Source organism: Centrocercus urophasianus, unplaced genomic scaffold (assembly GCF_019232065.1).
Source record: "Centrocercus urophasianus isolate 14NV4802_14NV808 unplaced genomic scaffold, USGS_Curo_1.0 seq_3, whole genome shotgun sequence".
NCBI lineage: Eukaryota > Metazoa > Chordata > Aves > Galliformes > Phasianidae > Centrocercus > Centrocercus urophasianus.
Window position 1 is genome coordinate 2,585,701 of NW_024884866.1, and position 12,977 is coordinate 2,598,677.

At 37.6% G+C, this 12,977-nt stretch overlaps 1 protein-coding gene across 4 annotated transcripts in view; it reads left to right on the top strand.

Moving 5' to 3' along the window:
- NR3C2 (nuclear receptor subfamily 3 group C member 2) overlaps positions 1–12,977 on the top strand; it is a 199,957-nt gene that overhangs the window by 111,634 nt on the left and 75,346 nt on the right. The gene's annotated exons all lie outside the window — the stretch shown is intronic.

The window sequence follows — 12,977 nt, forward strand, 5'->3', positions numbered from 1 at the left end:
TTTTTTTTTTTTTTTTTTTTTTTTTTTTTTTTTTTTTTTTTTTAAGAATGCATTGCTGTACCTTATGCTGCTACTGAATTAGACTTGAGCTCCTCCAGCCCTCCAAGTTGCTGTTAGTAATCTCAATTGGATGTGAATACAGTTGGTGTAAGCATAGCTCTGCTTCTCCTGTACTGGAGGTTGAGTAAGGTTGTCTCATCATTTTGACATCTTATATGACAGTACAACTCACTTAGGTCAGTTGTCTGCTTGCGGCTACCTTCAGGTCTTTGGGCACAGTAGTGCGTCATCTGTGTTTTAGCGAAAGAAAAAGGCTTTACAGTCCTGTGAAAGATTGATGAGGGTGCATAAATTGATCACTGTGCATTTCTTTGGTATTGCAATTGCTCTTTTTTTTTCATTAAGGACTAGCATTTTCATGCGGTCTGTGTTTTGATAGCTTTGCCATCGTAGGAGTGTTTAGCTGACATTTCCTTATTTTATACTGTTTATGGTATAGCTCATCTTTCCTGTATATCTTGTTAGAAAGAAGTTAGTACCATTCAGATTGCTGCAGGATCTTTGGTAGGTGCCGCGTCTCAGTGTCTTGTATAGTTAGGGTGTGTTTGATCTTTAAAGGCTTAGTAAGCAACTGCCTCAAGCGATGTGAATTAAGTTTTTACTACCTGATTCATGGCATGCAAAAGAAATCATTACCAGTGAGGTGTTCTTATAACCCCTGATGAAACAAGCTGCATTTATTTTGGTAAAGAAAAACTTGAAAGAAAATAATCCCTTAATTGGGCATCCAGTTTGTACCCTGAGCAGAGTGAGGCAGTGTGTTATGTGATTAATATCTCCTGTGGCTACTCTGTCTGCTACTGGTAGCTATAAAGATACAGCTTCTCAAGTTGACCTTGAGAGCTTGTGCGTCATTGAAGTCAATATCTCATGTAATATCTCTCTATCAATCTATTTATCTATCTATCATCAAAAACTGCCAATTTAATTGAATTAAGCTTCCCAAAGCTGTAACAACCTGGAAAAGATATCCTCACTTCTGCAAAAATTTTCTCTTATTGTTGTGCAGTAGTTGTCTTCATTCCCTGACTTTGAGGTTTCAGTTCCTTTATGTAGCACTTTAGCACACCCCCCCTGTACTTACACATGACATCATGCATAGACATTTGTACATCCATGTCTGAGCTGTCCTTGTTGGTGAAATCTAAGCAGTGAGGGCTTTTTGTTGTTGTTATTGTTGAGGTGGTGGTGGCTTTTTTTAGCATGTGCACACATCTACTGTGTGAACCGGTAGCACCTTTTATTATCTTCCTTCTCCTTCCCTACCTTCCGAGGAAACTTCTTTCCCAGTCTTAAGTCGTTGTAATTTATAGGTACTGTGTATCTGCATTTACCATCCCTTCACTTTTGATGTCTTTTCTGTCATAATTAGATCCTGTTTCACAGAAATTTATGAAAAATTATGGAGGATTTTCTTTAGGAGTCAACAAAGCAGCGAGCTTTTCATCTTCAAGACGAAAAAGCCGAGATTATTAGGAAATAATTGATCTGGAAACGGGCGTAAAGCATATTTTTAAAAATGTCGTTACCAGTAATAACTGAAAGTTTGCCAGTTAGCAAAAAGAGCTTAAAAACCAAAGACAACAGGGTTGTTCTGAACAGTAAAGATGGTGGTTTTTGAATAAGCATGAGATCTATTTTTAAAGTGATTACATTAACATACGGGTTCTTACATGTGGTGTCGGAACATTGTCTAGGCTCCTGCTTGATATGCACATGATTGTGAGCTCTTACTGCTACTAGTAATGTTATGCAAACAGTGAAAGTTTGGCTTGTACTTTATTTGTTTATATAAAAGTACATAGTACAGTAATAGCCAGAGTAGGTCACAGCAAAAAACACAGTATGTATTTTGGCTGTAAACATCCTGAAACTATCAGTGTGAATACAAATTTGTGTGGGTAGGTTCATAGCAAAGCAAATGGTTGGTAGTCATCCTAAATTCTTTGGTTGAATGCACAACCGATGAAATCACTCATCTTGAGGGTTCTTAGTGCAATTGAAGTATTCAATATAATTCCTGTGTTGCATCAGATGCTTAAAACAGTATTAATTCAGTGCACAGTATAATTCAAGGTGGGAACGCTACCTGAAGAGTACATGTTGGGCATACCTATCTCAGCTCTGGGCTGCATGTATATTCTTTACTGAAGTGTCTGTATCCTTGCCTTAATTACAAAGAAGACAGTAATGCTCCCATTCTGAACATAGAAACAATTTTGGAGTCGGATTTACGAATACAGTGGCTAATTTACTTGAGTAAAAATGAATTGTTCCTTCTCTAAGAGATTTAACGGAAGAGATCCCTCAAGTTTCATTTGTCATTTCCCTAAAATCATATTAAAACTTTTGAGCACTTTTCTACAGATTTTACATTCAAATGTGTGTACAAAAAGGCACTTTTTTTTTTTTTTTTCCTAATTATCTAGATTTGATCTAAAAGTTGCATTCAAATGATATAATGGGTTGGAAATCATGGTGGTGACCAACTGGAGTTGAAGTGGAAGAGTAAGTTGGGAGACAAAAAGTGTCAAAAAAAAAAAAAAAAAAAAAAAGGATGGAAACAGAGAGAAGGAGGCTTTGGAGAAGGCGGTTGTGGAAAACCATCCAGTTCTTCTGGTTTCAGCTGGAATTGCTAGAGTGTTTTGAGCTTGCCTTGAACAGCTTTTGAGTACCAATTGCTTTGTGCTCTGTGGAAATACTATGACAGAGAGGGGTTGTGACAGAAAAAAAGGAAAAACAAAACAAAAACAACTGCCTTGAAATATAAAACAAAGAAGTCCACAGCAACAAAAAGACCAGAGCTCACATTTCCAGTTGTAAGTCTGGAAGTCATATTCCCGGAGGATCTTATTTGGAAAGATGTGGAGAAAATGCTCAATCAATATGAGAGAAGAAAATCTGTAGACAAAAAAAAAAAAAAGAAAAAAAGGTCTGTTGGTTAAGATTCCAAAGTAATTTCAGATGGAATTCATTAGGGGGACGTAAATGATGGAAGAACAAACTTTTGGTATCACTTAAGCATGGATTTTTTTGCTGACTGACTTGATGAACAGGAATCTGGTGTGAAGAAATGTGACTGTGTCATTAACATAAATTTGATCTGCTTTACAAATAGTAAAACCCCTTGATTATAATAAAAATACTGACAAATTTTGTTGCTGTGAAAGTTGAGACTTTTGTACTTACAGTACATTTTTATATATGGGGTAACTATATTGTATGATTTTCTACATTAAATTATGGGCTATCTTAGTTATTTAAGCTTGAATTTATATTCATTATTGGAGTTATTTGCTGAATATACACTCTACTGTGAGGAAACCTAAAGCACCTGGCTGGTCTTCTCTTCTAATTTTTTCCTGAACCAGCTTTCTCTAAGGAGTGTAAAAGGCTTGATGTCAGAAATCATGGCTGCTCACGCTGTTATCAGTCTTCATTTGTTCAAGTTCCAGACAAGTATGAGGTAATCTGTCCTAAATCAAAATTATATTGCTTCCTAAGTTGCTAAGGTTAATCTTTCATTCTTCTTTTGGCTTGGGTATAAGAAAAAAGGAAGGCATTTTTCAACTCCTAATAGTGATGAAGGCTACAACAAAGAAGGACTGCTCTCTTCCAGTTTCTTTGCATATTTGCTGTGAGACTTTTGGCTATTTAAAATAAAGCGGAAAAATTAACAAATTAAATCATACTAATTATTATATCAACTGGGGAAGCTTGTCTTATTTTTAAATACAGTGATACAATCCTCAGTCATCTTCAGATTTTCTTGTCCAGAGGGTTTGCCTTGGAGCTAGTTCTGCTATTCTAGGTCAGAAAAGTAGATCTCTTCCCACCTCTGAGGGAGAAACATAATCACGGCAACAGAATTTTCTAGGATTCCATTTGCGTTTCACTTGATCACTTATCATTTGTCTATTTAAAGGAGAGAGAAAATTGGCTGAAGGCATTTTTTTTTCAAGTCTGATCTGGTACTATCTTACTTGAATGCCAGCTGACTACAGTGAGCACTGTGCACCTCAGCAAGCAGTGTAGCAACTCCGGAGACCCTCCCTGCAACCTGTGTTTGAACAGCAGGTTAGGCAAGACTTTGCTTCCACAGGGGGAGGGATGAAATTTTGTATGCAGCAATCTGTAAAAACTCTGCACAGCTGTGGAAACTGACATAGCCTCAAAGCTAGAGTTACTGAAAAGGAAGTGGCATTCATCTCCCTTCCTGCCAAGCTGCTTTGGAAATCCAGGAACAAAACAACAGGGGCCACAGGATCCAGGGTGCAGCCCGGTGGTCCCCTGAGGTAGCTCGTAGTGCTGTACCATTCACTGAGTCTGGTCTTCTCTTCCACAATCACGGTGATCCAACAGCTTATACAGACTCATCTTAGCTGTTACTAGCCTAAAGATTCAGTGGTAGATCATTTTTGTTCTTTGGCAAGCAAAGGGACTGTGCGGCCATTTAGCAGTGGGCCAGATGTGTAATATCCCAAGTATTTATATATATATATATATATATATATATATATATATATATATATATATATATATATTGTATGTTTGTTTGTTTGGAGAATACTCTGTAGTTTCTGTTTCCAGAGGACCACACAAGAAAGAAAGATAGGTTATGCTTAATGTGTTTTTTACAAAAACAGGTAGTCTTCCTTTGTTTCTTCCATTCACTGTGCATGAAAGAACTTCCCAAACCTCTACGTTTCCAAGTAGAAGACCCTGGAACACACTCTGTGCATCTCCTAAAATTTCTGATTTGAATCAAGGTGGAGAAAATGTCAAGCTATGAGAATGCTTAGATCTCCAATAACTTGCTCAATTAGCAGAACTTAAAGATTTATGTAATATTTCTGGTGAATAGGAAAGGGTTTCCTATTGATCATATGAAGAAGAATATTTTTATTCTGTAGAGGCTGAATTTGATACATTGTAAAAAGATATTTTCCCCAATATTTTACAGCACTCTCATGAATTTTGTAGGTTTGTGTCACTAGAATTAATTATACATACTGTTCTTTACTCTCCACTCTTCTGTTCATTCAGTGTAATGAAGTCAGTGTTTTTCCATCACAGCCTGCAATTTTCCTTTTTATCCACTTTCATAAGGTCAATGACCTTTGTAAATTCAACATCACTCAGTATAGATGTCCATATGTTTTCATAGTAATTTCTAAATGGGATTTGAAGTTGACTCTGTTCCTGACCTGTTGCAAGAATCTATTTTACAACCTATCAAACAGAACTATTAGGTGAAGAGCAAGCAGATGGGTGATCTGCTGAGGGCAAGCGGAACTGGTCAGATTCATGTAGCAGCTACTTCTCTACTTGATATATTATGCTTAATAGGTGTAAAACAAAATTTAAGTAATTGTTGTAGGTTTGAAGCTGCCACTAGCCTTCCATCCTTTCGTAGGTATCTGAAGGACTCTTCCTGTATTTCACTCTGGCAGGCAGTATTGCTCAGTGAAGTGGAATCTGATTTTCTGCTCCTTTGGTTGGCTTTAGTAACTAAAAACTTAGAGTTAAGAATGTTGTTGGAAGGAAAGAAGTAGAAATTTTAGCATTGGGACCCCAAAAAGGGGCAAAAAGCAAGCAGTGGGAAGTGAGACCAGAAAAGAAAAAAAAAAAAAAAAAAAAAAAGGGAAAGATTAATTTAGGATGGAGCATGTGTAATAATGGAATATTTGAAAATCAGGGAGAGGCAGAATGGGAAGAAATGCTTTCCTTTTGGTTCTCAGAATTTGCAGGCTGTGTGACAGACTGAAAAACTGAGTTTGGAGCTGAAAAATAAGTGCAGGAGATATGTTGAATGGGGAGCATTATGCCAAGAGAGCAAGCGTATTCCAGTAGCATTTCAGGAAGATAAGAGGTTTGGGATCCATCTAGGTGATACGGTGTCCTGGTTTTAAAACAATGAGATTAACAGGTGTAGTGCCACAAAGAACTGCAAGATGGTTAATGGCTTCTTAAATGTTTTGAAAAAATATTTTACAACAAGGAATGCTAAAAAATCTGCGCTGAACTCTTTTCCAAAAATTCTTTTTTGCTGTAGAGAAGGAGAAACAAGGAGAAGGATGAAAATTTTAAATATCAGCTGCTGTCTAGCATTGAAAAATGCTTGCACAATGCAAGGAAATCTGCTTGCAACTTTTCTACCCCTCCACTATTTCATTTGTCTTGTATTCTTTGTTTTATGAATACTGATCTCTAGCCTGTTTCATCTATAAGGTAACATTCAGGAGGTTATGACAAGCCTCCGTGGGCAGAATCTGCAGTATACAGAAAACATTTGGCATGGCAAGACTGATTTATCTTAGGTAATGGCCTTTTGTGACAAATACAAACATCGGGAAGTCTTTCAAACACTTAATTTCTGTCTTTTCATAGGAGAGAGGGGATTTTTACATTCTTACCATGTAATAAGGAACTGCGTTACAGTATTAATTATTTATTGTTTATTTTAACATATCAGAAGGTAACATTCTCACAGATCAGAGTCTTTCCTAAGAGTGAGGGGGGACAGTTCTGTGAAGGCATGTTGACTTAAGTTAACCAGAAATATTTTGACTAACAAAAGATCAAATGTCATAGCCATTAGCCTGAGTACTTCAATGCATTTTTTGCCTTCTTGAGTACTTCAGCTTCCTTTTCTTAAAAATTTAAAATGTTGATTTCTATGTGTATCATATGGGGAAGGTAGACGGAGTTCTGCTTGGAAATAGTCACTCAGGTAGTAGTCTCAAGATGGCTGAGCCATTTCTGTAGCACATTTTTTCAAAATCTGTGTTTTGTAGTATTCACGTCATCATGGTATGAATGATGGAGCACTGTGTATTCTTCTGGTCAGCAGCACATTAAACAGTTTGCTTCAGAGTCAGTTAAAACACATCAGGAGAGCTTCTGAAATGATCTGGAGAATAAAAATTTATCTTATGTCAGGTGGCTAAATGCTTCTAGCTTATTTTAGCTTACCCAAGAAGAGTCTGAGTTGGGACATGATTGCTGTCTATAAATATTTCACAGTGGAGGAACAGACAAGTCAGAGGGAGAAGAATTTATTTTGAACTAAGATCTGTACTGAAATAACAGCAAATGGGTAAAATTGACATTGTCTGGTTTGGTATTTTGTGAAGGCTGCAAACCATCAAGAAGAGGGACATTTAGGGATGTTATCCTGAATGGAGATGGTGGGATTTAATTTAAAACGGTATGTAAGAGAAGTAACTCTGATAGTATAATATCATCTTTGGTAGTCTGGGTAAGCCAAAGATAAGCCAAAGACCTCCAAGCCTCTTCTAGTTTGTGTTGTGTCCCGATAAGGCTAGAGTTCATCCAACTTAAGGAAATGGGAATAGTAAAGGAAAGGTTGAGCCAATTAATGTATTTTAGGATATTCTACTTGTGATGGTAATGGATACCCACATTCTAACTGGCGTACAGGACTCCCGTTTATAAGAACTGGCATGAGTTGCTCAGATCCTGCATGAGACAGTTGGTTTCTAGTTGTAGCAGCAGATGAACATATGTCTCCTGAGATGGCATTTCTCATTTTTGGTTTACAAACAAGCTCACAAGTTCTTCTGAACTAGCTGTGCTATCCACATTGGCTGCTGCAGGTACCTGTGGACCTCATCAAGTGCCCTTGTGCTGGATGATATTTGCTCATAATTCCCTCCTGTGAGAATCTGACTCTTGGGAAATCTGTCATTGAACTATGATTGGTCTGACTTCAATATTGTACTGCTGGTTCTTGCAACCTCAAGTACAATACAACTGTGAATGGATAACAAACTGGTCAAATTGGAATTTGCAATGGGATGTAAATAGGCATATAGGATTCTCTGTGTCAAACACCATAAAGCATATAAAATGTCATAAATCAGATGTGTTAGCTCCTTACAGCTTCAGTAGTGCTTCTTAAGGGATATCTGTCAGGCCATCAAAGCTATGTTAAAATTTGCACTTTCAGTAGCAAGTACTACTTTTCTTCTGCAACCCTCGAGGTTCAGAGATTTTTTAGAGCGAGAAGAAAGTCTACCAGGATCACTTTTAGTAGATAAGAGTCAAAAGGAGGATAATTCTGCAAAGTGTACCTTCAGCAAAACAATCTTAGAAATAAGGAATTTGGCAGTGTTGTGGCTGGAAGAAATTCTAAACAAATAAAACCACAAAATAGATTTATATATGTATATAGCGAGAGAAAGTATCTCTTCGTATGTCCTGATCTCATTCTAAGTAAGAGGGTGAGGAAATAATTTCCAGACCAAAAATGAAATAAAATGTACGTACAGATCTGTCTGATATAGACAGAGGGAACAAGGCATCTGCTAGCATCTTGGATATAAATAGAGTGGGAAAAGGTAATGGCAAGTCTCCCACTGCCTTAAAAGAAGCCAGCATTTCAGCCTTTTTTTTTTTTTTTTTTTAAAAAAAACAACAAAAAACCACAGTTTTAGTCTGTTGAAGATCAGGAGTGCTTCTCCTGAGTTTGAAGTGTGGACTTAGTCTGAGGCAGTTTTGTCAGATTTTTAGAAACTGTAATGGCTCGTGGTCGGCTTTGAAGTCCATAGCTGTTTATCGTTTGAGACAGAATTCTGTAAGACAGAATTATTAGGTGGCTTTAACCTGTGCAATTGTTTGGTCCTGTCTTTCATGACTGAGTTGCCAAACCCAGCACTCTAGAAAGAGAACGTGGGGCAGATGCTTCCACCTAGGAAAGGTGGGAACCAGGGGGAGATCATGAGGTGAGGCTTTTGCATCACCTTGTTCCCTGCTAGAAGAGCAGGCATAAATAAGCAGGCTTGCATTCAGTCTTCTTGAGAAGGAATGCCAAGAGCTGCCTGCTCTGTAATAGGAAGCTCTGAACTTGCTGCAGAGTTGCAGAGCTTTGCGCAACCTTTGAAGTAGCTGGTGTGTGACCTAGCGTATGCATCACCTGCTATTATGCTTGTGTCTGCAGAGTAGGTGTTGTTAAAGCCTAAAGTCCATGTTACAAAGAATGAAAATAAGTAGAACTTTGAAATTCTGGACTAGTAGTTCCTGTGTATTCTCTTTCAGTTGTGACGTGTGTATTAATAAACGTAGTGCATGAGCTGAGTTACTGAAGGTGTTTTGTATACACAGGATTTGATAGGAGTTCTCCTGTCTCTGCTGTTCTTTAGTTGCTGATTGAATGAGGCTGGGAGCTAAGGGCAGACCCTTTCTCCTCCTGTGTCAGCTTTAGGCATGGCAGAGTTCCGGGAGGTTGCTCTGTCCTCTACCACCCCTTCCTTCTGCTCTGTGTGGGTTTTTATATGAGGTCTAATGGTGAATTTCTGCATTTTGAGCTGCTTCATTTTTTTAAAAGTCTTTTAAAAAATGTGTTGGGAGGGAAAAAAAAAAAAAAAAAAAAAAAAAGCAATAACCAAGGTTACAAAATTGCAACTAAATGTGAGAATAATGAATACTGGTAGCATGCGTGGTCTTTGTTCGTCTTTGTTCATCTGCACCATATGTAATGCTTTCTAAGTCAGCCTTAATGACATGATCACATACAGCGTTTTCAACGAGACCTGTGCTTTGCTTATTGAACAGATTGGATAGCATTCAATTAATGAGCAGCTTTTCAATATTTTATATTCTTCTCATTGCTCAATGTATAGTCTTGTGCCTTCACTGCTGATTGGTATTCGTCCCTCGCTGAGAAGAGTTAATTACTCATTTCTTACAGAGCTTTTCTCCGGTGCTCATCACCATAGAAAGTGCTTCCATATCCAGGTGCTTCACAAACATTGTTTAATTTGTCCTTGCAATGCCAGATAAGATATGTGGTTATTACTCCTGTTTCACAGTCAAGGAGTTGAGATACAGATTAAGCCCATCCGTAACCGCTGATCTGGCGTTCCTGATTTATGATATCTAGGACCGCAGGGAGCAGAGGTACTTGGCATTTTATAGCACTTAATATGTCCAAAGTGCAATTCCCATTGATTTTATTTGCAGCTATGATTGCTTAAACTATTGCAAATCAGACTCTGGAACTCAAGTTGGATATTCAGGAAACAAGGATGATATAATTAATGGTTTTCTTGCTTATTATTATAAAATCTATGGCATAAAAGGAGATGCAATCCAGTTCTCCAGGGCACCATTTAACTGCCTGAAGTATCGACTTTGTCTCGTCTCTCTCTTGTAATCGTGTATGTACTTTGTTTTCCTTTTGGTAGCAAATGAACTAAGTCTAAGTGCAGCAGGCCTTTTAACTTAGTGGTTCATAGTCATCCTAAATCTTCATTCACATTGTCCACAGGATAAGCTGGAGGTCTTATAAGGAAGGGGGACTTAATGATGTTAACGTAAGGTATAATCTACTTCGAAGCTTCTGTTAATTTATTCTGGCAATTGAAATTCATGTTCTGCAGAGTTCAGAAGCCTGAAATTTCTTGCACTTTCCTTTTAGCACTATGGCCTGAGTGAGGTTCTTATATGGCAGTCTTGTGCAAGAAGGTTCAATGATGGTGGTTCTTTCTGGGGAAAGCTGTGTGCAGCTTAATAGTGGCAAGTTGCCTCAGGCTTTTAGGAACTGTGCAAAACTGCTTGAAGGAAGTGATTTTGGGAAGATATAATCCAGGTTCTCTGGTACATACTGAAACTTTCATTAGAGGGAGATTGTTAGGGTTCCTCAAGATTAATCCTTCCTTATCTTTGTTCATACAGTATATCCTATCATGCTTAGTATTTTAGTTCGAACCTTGACATTGCATAAGCTGCTTGCACAGATTACTGAAACATGGTAGTATGATGTGGTCAGTGTATGATCTTTTCTGAATATGTTGCAGATGCTTCACAGAATCGTTTTTCCTTTTAGAAGCTGTACGGGGTATCCTCTTGTTCTGGTGTAAGTTATCCTTAAATGCTGGGTGTCGTGTTTATTTGATATAGAAGGTGGTCCTCGATCGCTTCATGCTGTTGGGACTATCACAGTCTGTGCTACGGTTTATGAAATGAGCAGTGTTTTGTGTGGACGAACATTTTACAGATTAGAGAGCACTGTTAAATAATCGTGGAATTGCTAAGTTTGGACAGTACCACTGGAGACTCTTGGGTCCAAATCTTCTGCTCAGGGCAGGTTGCTCTGCTTTGTGTCTAGTTGGGTCTTGTGCGTCTCTCAGGATTAAGACTCCATAATCCTTCTGGACAACCTGTATTCTCTTTGATCACCCTCACCGTAAAAAAAAGAGCTGTAGAAGACAAAAACGATATTTGTACCCTTCCCTTGGGAGCATCATTTGGTTGCCATCATCAGTCAAATTTAATCCAGAATCACCTCTTAATGATATCAGCAAATTTTCTTGACAGTTGTGCGTGCAGCCTGTGATGTCCGAATTGATAAAATGTTCCTTAGGATGATCATAGTCCTTGCAGAGTAGTTCTTGCAGAGTAAGCCCACCTTGTTCTAGACTTTCCCTCTGCTGTTGCTTTTCAAAGTGAAAGAATCTGCTTTGGAATTAGTTGATTCTTGTCTAGAAAATATCCCGGACTCTGAAGGTTTTCTGCGGTGCCAAATTGTTTTGCTTTTTGGTTGTTGGGCATTGCAGACTAGTACTGGAAAAATAAGTAATCTCAACCCAGAAGAAACGAGTGCATGAGAGCAGTGTTACCCTGGATAACTGTAATAGGAGCTGAGACTTCTGGATGGACCGGATGAACCAGTTCATGCTGCTGATTATTAAGCGCATGGAAAAGGGAGAAAATAACCAATGGCTTTATCAAGTTTGAGTGATATTCTGAGTCTCAAGAGTAACTCATGTCTCCTAACAGATTATCTTTTTCTGATTTAAAAAAAATAAAAAAATAAAAAATCCATATACAGATTTTCTTCAATGGTGTGCCAGCTGATGAGTAATAAGTGCAGAAAAGTATAATGAAATTACTGATTTAGGCAGTAGGTTTTTGTGTTTATTGAAGCTGTTCAATAACTCTGGCCTGTAGAAGAGTATCTAAAGTAATTGAGTACTAAATAAATGCCTTAGAAAATAAACGTGGGAAGGTTATATTCTGGAAATTTATTTTGCAAGTAGTATGTAGGCTGATTTTAAAGTCACAGGGGGAGAAAAAACACCAAAATGGAAATAACCTCTGCAATATGAAGGCAGATGCATTGGTTTAAAACATAGCCCCATGTCCACAAAGCTGAAAAAGAGTATAAAATTGGATTAGAGGAAAAATTACCATTCTTTGAAACATTTGGTACTGTTCTTGCAACAAGAGTAGTTGTTTGTGAATTTATGGCTGCTTTTGGAGACGGAATATTGTGGATTCTTATAATGTAAAATGTGTATATATATATATATTTATGTATATATATATATATATATATTTATATGTGTGTGTGTATATATATATAAAATCAGCATTAATGCACTTGACTCATATTTCTATGTTTTCATTTGCCTGCAGTTCTTTCTGATTCTTCCTGAAATCCATACCCACTCATTTCCAATCATTTGCAGTCAGTCTATTACCAGGCACCAAAACAAGAGTGTAGTTTTCTCATTTGTATCTAGCTATTCGTTTCACTTCATCTCAAAATTGATTTATGTTGCATTTTTAGTACAAAAAAGAACTGGACTTGATGTTTTGTATTTATGTGTTGCAAAACCCACTCCCTTATTTCTTTACATGTAACAAATAAATAATGCAACTCATGTATTGGGATGGAAAGCTGTGCTAGAAGTAGACATATGGCAAACAGCTCTTGCAACATCAGAACAGCGCTGCTTGTTACAGAGCAGGGTGATGGATGATATTAAAAACGATAATGTTGCTGTATGATATGGTGTGGGGGAACAGATCAGAGGAACAGAGCTGTAACTTCTTCTAACAGGAACAATTTAAACAGCAGTTTGAAGGTTTACAGACCTTTTGTATGCTCT